The sequence below is a fragment of the Pollicipes pollicipes genome, unplaced genomic scaffold, assembly GCF_011947565.3.
Source record: "Pollicipes pollicipes isolate AB1234 unplaced genomic scaffold, Ppol_2.1 Scaffold_6686;HRSCAF=7923_pilon_pilon_pilon, whole genome shotgun sequence".
Classification (NCBI taxonomy): domain Eukaryota; kingdom Metazoa; phylum Arthropoda; class Thecostraca; order Pollicipedomorpha; family Pollicipedidae; genus Pollicipes; species Pollicipes pollicipes.
Genome location: NW_023596921.1, coordinates 6,480,550 through 6,486,710, shown reverse-complemented (window position 1 = coordinate 6,486,710; position 6,161 = coordinate 6,480,550). Strand labels below are relative to the sequence as shown.

Genomic DNA, 6,161 nt, shown 5'->3' with positions numbered 1-6,161 from the left:
AAAAAAACACCGTATTTTGCTCATGGCAATGCCAAAAACATTTAAAGTTCCAAGCAGTGTGCATGATTTTGTTGTCGCTGCCGGTTGATGGACCTGATGAGGGCCGCTCGACACAGGAACACCTCGAAATCGGGCAGCGTCTACTGTCATTCATCTGCAACCAGAGACAGAACATCAATCATGGAATGCATTGGTTTCACCCATATAATCATCAGAGTTACGTATACACTTGCCAGAATATTTGCAGGCCGTTGCACTCTACTTGCATGTTCAGTTAACATGCACATTGCATGTTAGTTGACAGAGAAGCGCATATAACAACGGTAGGAGGGGGGGGGGGCGTTCAACAATCACTTTAAAATGCAAAAAGCTTGAGTTCGAAATGAAGTAGGACTCATGACTGATGGGGGCTTACACCTGATTAAATTTAGTACCTTCAAACCCACCAGTGAAACATAAAATTAAATTCTCATGAAAATAATGGAACACCAGTGTCCTTATCTTCCAGTCCCACGAACAGCCTCAAGAAATTCGTGACCCACAATATCGCCGAGGAGCCCAAAGCGAACATTAGTTAAAAGTGATGGAAAACAGGGCCACAGCAGGGTTTCGTAGGGGCTGCCCGGTTGAATTACGCGCTGTGGCGATATCATTAACATTGTCAATAGCAAAACAAGCTATCAATCTAATGATTGGAGAACAATCACAGCCTTAGCCTGTTCTCATTGTATTAGCGTCATTGCATGCATAGAAATTTAACAACGCGGAGGTGTGCATCAACCTAGCTGCTTTGATCTGCTTTGATCTGCAACCTAGCTGCTTTGATAGCTAGCTGCCTTTGCCCCCCCCCCCTTTTGCTTGTCATGGTGCTATTTCATACCATAATGTAAACAGTACAGTTACGCATTCTTAAATAAGGCACTTCAGCACACGAGGGTAACTCTGAATGAATACAGCCATTAGTCGTGACTTCGTCACAACTTAGCACATGGGTGAGAGAGGCCATCTGGAGCACCAGGGGTTAGGGGGGGGGGGGGGGGCAACCGGCAACTTTATCACAGAAACTAGTGAAACTATTACTGTTGCCCAGGAGTGTAAAGATGGTGGGTTGGATGTGGGGTGGGGGTGGGGGGAGGCTATCACTACATAAATCACTAACTTCACAGAAAGATGGGCAGGCAACGACAACCAGGGATGCAAATAGCAAATACCATCTAAGTTGCGCGCAAAAAGAAGATATTTAGTCTGGTGTAAACATCTAAGATGACTAGTTCGAAGGGCCTGTTAAGATATCTATGCACTGAAGCATTGTGTTGTTCCCCTTTTTCCTTGCCACTAGAAATAATACAAATGCTTCAGGTACTCATTCATGAATTCAGATCACTGGTTACCACCCAAGCATAGGCCATGAATGGGAAGGGGGGAGGAGGTGGGGGCAGGGAGAACTGCCGCACAAATAAGGGCAAATTTTGACAAAAGCTCCCCCTCCCCTCCATCCAGCAACTAGACAGAGGCTGCACTGCTACGCCGCCCCCCTCCCCCCCCCCCCACTCTGTGTCTTAGCGTGCTACAAGCAGCAAGATGTTGGCGTGTGGGTAAAGCTGTGATATATCCTGCAATAGCGCAAATATTTATAAGTCAATGCTCACCTGTACGCTGTAGCACGTTGCTGAATTCTGGACAATGTTTTCACAGACGTTGCTTGCAGTCTATGCTTCTGCGTCTTACACGCATGGGGTAGAACCAAAGCACCGCATAGGCATCTCGGAGCATAATGTACACTGCCGGTCCTTATCAGTAGTCTGATGTAGGCCTGATGTCGATTTCACCATCAGTCAGGTGGGAACAAAACGATACAAGCTGAGCAGTGAAGATGCGCGCACCCTGAAGCTAGGTTTCTGAGCCATCGCAACGTACTCAGGGCGCATTTTGATAAAAGTATGTCACCCTTGATTAAAAAAGCGCAGCGATGAGGTTGATTTTTTTATCGGCCCATTTTCCACAATAACTGCGCATTTACCATTGCGATTCTCGCCGCACATTTTGTTTGTAAAACCCGATGGAGGAAAATTGCTCTCGACGACGGAGGATTTTCGTGGATGAGAGTTTTTTTGCTCCGAGCTTTATAAAACTCGGAGGAGGAAAATTTGAGAAAAATTCCCTCTGCTGACGGTATTTTTGTTTTACAAAACTGGCCTCAGGTCGCTCTTCAGGTGAGATGAGCTTACTTTGTTAATACTCAGGCTGCCCCTCAGGTGAGATGATTGTGCTCTCTGAATACTCGGCTGTCCTCCACAAGTGAAATGATTCTACTCTGTTAATGTTCAGACTGCCTCCTTCAGGTGAAATGATTCTGCCCTGTTAATATTCAGACTGCCCCCTGCAATTGAGATGATTCTGCTCCATTCATACTCAGGCTGCCTCCTTCAGGTGAGGTGATTCTGCTCTGTTTATACTCAGTCTGCATCCTTCAGATGAGGTGGTTCTGCTCTGTCAATGCTCATGCTCCCCCTTCAAGTAATATGATTCTGCTCCGTTAATACTCAGGCTGCCCCCCTCAGGTGAAATGATTCCGCTCTGCCAATTCTCAGGCCGCCCCTTCAAGTGATATAATTCTGCTCTGTTGATATTCAGACTGCCTCTCACGTAAGATCATCGTGTCCTACTAATGCTCAGGCTGACTCCCTCATATGGGATGATCCTGCTCTGCACGACGGATGCCTGCGGCTCGTCCGTTCGCTCTGGGTTGGGACGTTCAGAGGTGCCGTGCGCAAATAAGCTACGACTGACGTCTGTTTTCATAGCTACCGATCTGTGAGAGTTATATGAATCGGATGTGCTGCGTAAAAAGAACACGTTAGGAGCATACGTTGCTAAGGAGGGAGTGCAGAAGCATGAACTGCTGGAGAGGTTGCGAGCCTTGATTCCTGTATTGCGCACCGGGAGCGTGCGGCTGTTGTGGGGATCTTAAACCTGATTCCATAAGCCTGATTCTTTCAGCCTGATTCGCTCAGCCTAATTCCTCAACACGCGCTCGGGTGAGGTGTCAAATTGACCCCCCCCCCCCCCGAGGGTTTTCGGGAATGGTTTCTGAGCGGCGAGGCGCAGCCGCGCTAAATTTTGCATAGTTGTAGACAATTAGAAAGCGAATCTTTTGACATAAAATTGGGTGTACCTTGTAAGGTCGCTGACCTACTCCAGGTCAAAGCCAGGCCATGGATTCAGCGAAGTCAATTTCTAGGGAATCGTTTGATCTGATAGAACAACCGGAGAGTTAGCTGGAGCTATGCATCTCTGAGATACTTTCTTAATCAACACTACAGTTGAAGAAACAAATAACATTGAATTAGGGCCAGGTTTAAATGTCAGACCAAGGTCAAAACTAATCTTTCTTATGGCTATAGAGCTGGCTGTATGGGGTAGGTTCTGGTGCTCATTTTTAATTTTTTAGTAACAGGAACCGCATATAAGACATATTATGTGAACTTCTCAGAGGTCAAAATAGGTCCCTGGCCTAAAATGACCCAGGTCAACGTTTCGTTTTTAGGAACAAACAGCCTATCGTAATCTCTGTCGCTTGCTCAAATGCAAAGCTCAAAACGGTGTTCTATGGATTTTGGTCACCGTGACCTCCGAAATGTCAAAAAGGCCATTGACCTTAAAGGAGCATGTGACCTTTTACTTAGAACAGGTATCCAGGTTCTAGCGACACTGGAGACCAACTTGGAGTTTGACCTTGTTTGACCCTATTTGATCCGAAGGGGATGGCCGAGGATCCTCAGACTTTCACCTAAGTGAGCTCACGTACAGGCCAACACACCCTGTGCATTTTGTGTCTCTAGCTTTCTTAGTTCCTGAGAGAACTCTCCCTGAGAGAGTTCCTTTCTTAGATCTCAGCGGGGTCAAATTGACCCCCCCCCCCCGAGCGAAGGACATCCAACCGGCCACTCGAGCGCGTGTTAAGCCTGATTCCTTACGCCTAATTCCTGTATTGCACCCGGTGAGCGTGCGGCTTTGTGTGAATCGCAGAGCTCTCACATACAGATCACAGAACGGGCTATTTATTTTTCCATGTATATTACTCGTTTTGGTTGTTGAATATTTGAAGATGTCTCGCCTAATTCACACTGTTTGCCATAAATTCGGTAAGGCTTACGCGAGAAAGTAGATACGAGGAGGTGGACCGGACTACCGAAGAGCAGACGACTGTGCGCCTATCGTACCATCTGGCAGAGGCGGTGCACTTTTGGACCAGAGCGCAAAACCTCTAAACAGCATGGTAATGCGCGTAGTAACGGCAATATGCAATATAATAAGACATGAGTGAAGTCTCTAAGTGAAGCTTTCGCGCCGCCAAACTTATTAAGCCGGCGGTATTGGTCTGAATGGGAAATAGTTGTCGTTAGCACCCAGCGCCTATCTATAATTATTAAGACCGGCGCTTACATGCCGATCATGAACTTCGACAACTTGAACAAACTGCGGTACGCTTTTGCGATTTGCCTGTAGAGGTTACACTGAACAAACCACACAATGCCTCTTTGGACATGCTTGCACAGGTCGCACAGTGCTAGGATGTACGTATTTAATTTGGCGGTGGTCGGCTCGCCTTCGTCCTGGAATTGGTTCAGCAGTCTGGATATAATCGGCCCAACGTTCAGTTTGGCACGTGTCAGATGTTGCTGTCAGTTCGATCCCCACGACGGGTGCTTTCATTGGCTCTGCTGGTGCCAGGCCAGCCGGTCATGGGTCCGATGCATGCAGTCAGGCTCGCTGTGTGGCCGGTGAAACGCACTCGATATGTTTAAACTGTGCTTCACTCTGATAGGCTCTGGATATCGGTGAACGAGCGAATTATTTTAGTGCACAGGGAGTAAGAGCAAGCCGCCTATTCAGCTTCGGAATTTCCGCCAGCACCAAACTTCTCGTCCGCTGGCTTCGTCCCTGGCACTATTTCCACACAAAAGCCTCGGCGTATAAACAACGGCTTCCATGCCATTAAAAACAACTAACGAGGGCAGGCGCCACGAACTGAACGCACAGCCAGGCAGAGACCACTGCCAACCACTGCTTCCTGCCTTCACTTCGGGGTGACTCTGCAGTCCGCCCATCCTTGGCAGCGGCGCCGGGAGCAGGCACGGAACGGATCCCGAACCGGAGCTGATGTTCGGTCACACAGGGAGCTCATTGCTGCAGCGTCGGACGGAGATCATTTCGTGAACAGGGAGCAATACATTACAGTGGCATTGAGTGATGCGGAGCGGCGCGAAAGTTCTCGCGACGACGAGTCAGCTCAACTACGTTCATTCTGCGCGGCTCTGTTCCGGAGCATAGCGCACGACAGGCACGGCCCCTCCACACTCAGCAGTGAGCGCCGCTCTGATGGACAGGATCTGTTAATTTAGACGGTCCAGCGGCACACTTGGCCGCAGTCCTCGGCTGAAAAAAAAAACATTCGATCGGGAACAAAACTACGATAGGATTGCAGAAATAGGGTCGGCACGCAATATGATCATTTTGTTGGGCATATATTGACGTAAATTAAACACCAAGTGCATGATTTATTACCTACACCCGATCGCCCATAAGCGACAGTTTAAGGTCGCTGAATATCCGACTTCCCACAGACGAGACTGTGGACACTGCTCTGTAACGGTACCTGGGTGGTGTGCTGAGCGTAGACCCAAACCGTAAGCCGGGCGCCGTCCTGGTGGTAACACTGCGCGTCGCCCGGGACGGCTCTGCTGCGTCAGGCCGCCTGCCGCTGACAACGAACGGCGGCTGGGTTTCCGACGGCGGCGGCGCCAGCCGACACCCGGCTTCGAGTGGCGACTGACAGGTGGCAGCACCCTACGTGGTCCCTTGCTGCGCGAATGCCACCAGGCAACGGCGGCCTCAGCATCACATGCTTAACTGAGAGAGTGGCAAGTGGGCATGCGTCCGGGGGGGGGGGGGGGGGATCGAGGATCCAGGGGAACGAGGCCATACGCTCTTGGGCGTCAAAGAGGCTCATAGGCCCCGAAGGGGCACGATGGCCAGCCGAACAAACGCAGCTCTTTTTAAACACGAAATGCAACAAAATCGGACTCTGGGCTGCCAGACGAACGGTCCCAGGCAAAAGCGAAGGGCACACGAACAGACCAGACTTATATTTCACTGAT

The 6,161-nt window shown here is 49.4% G+C and overlaps 1 protein-coding gene across 1 annotated transcript in view; it reads right to left on the bottom strand.

Annotated features, from left to right (window-relative positions):
* Positions 1 to 5,763, bottom strand: part of LOC119107072 (excitatory amino acid transporter 1) — a 60,897-nt gene extending 55,134 nt beyond the window's left edge. Inside the window, exon 1 of the mRNA XM_037230428.1 lies at positions 5,660 to 5,763. The gene's annotated coding sequence lies outside the window, so the exon portion shown is untranslated. The remainder of the gene's footprint in view (positions 1 to 5,659) is intronic.
* Positions 5,764 to 6,161: the final 398 nt, after the last annotated feature.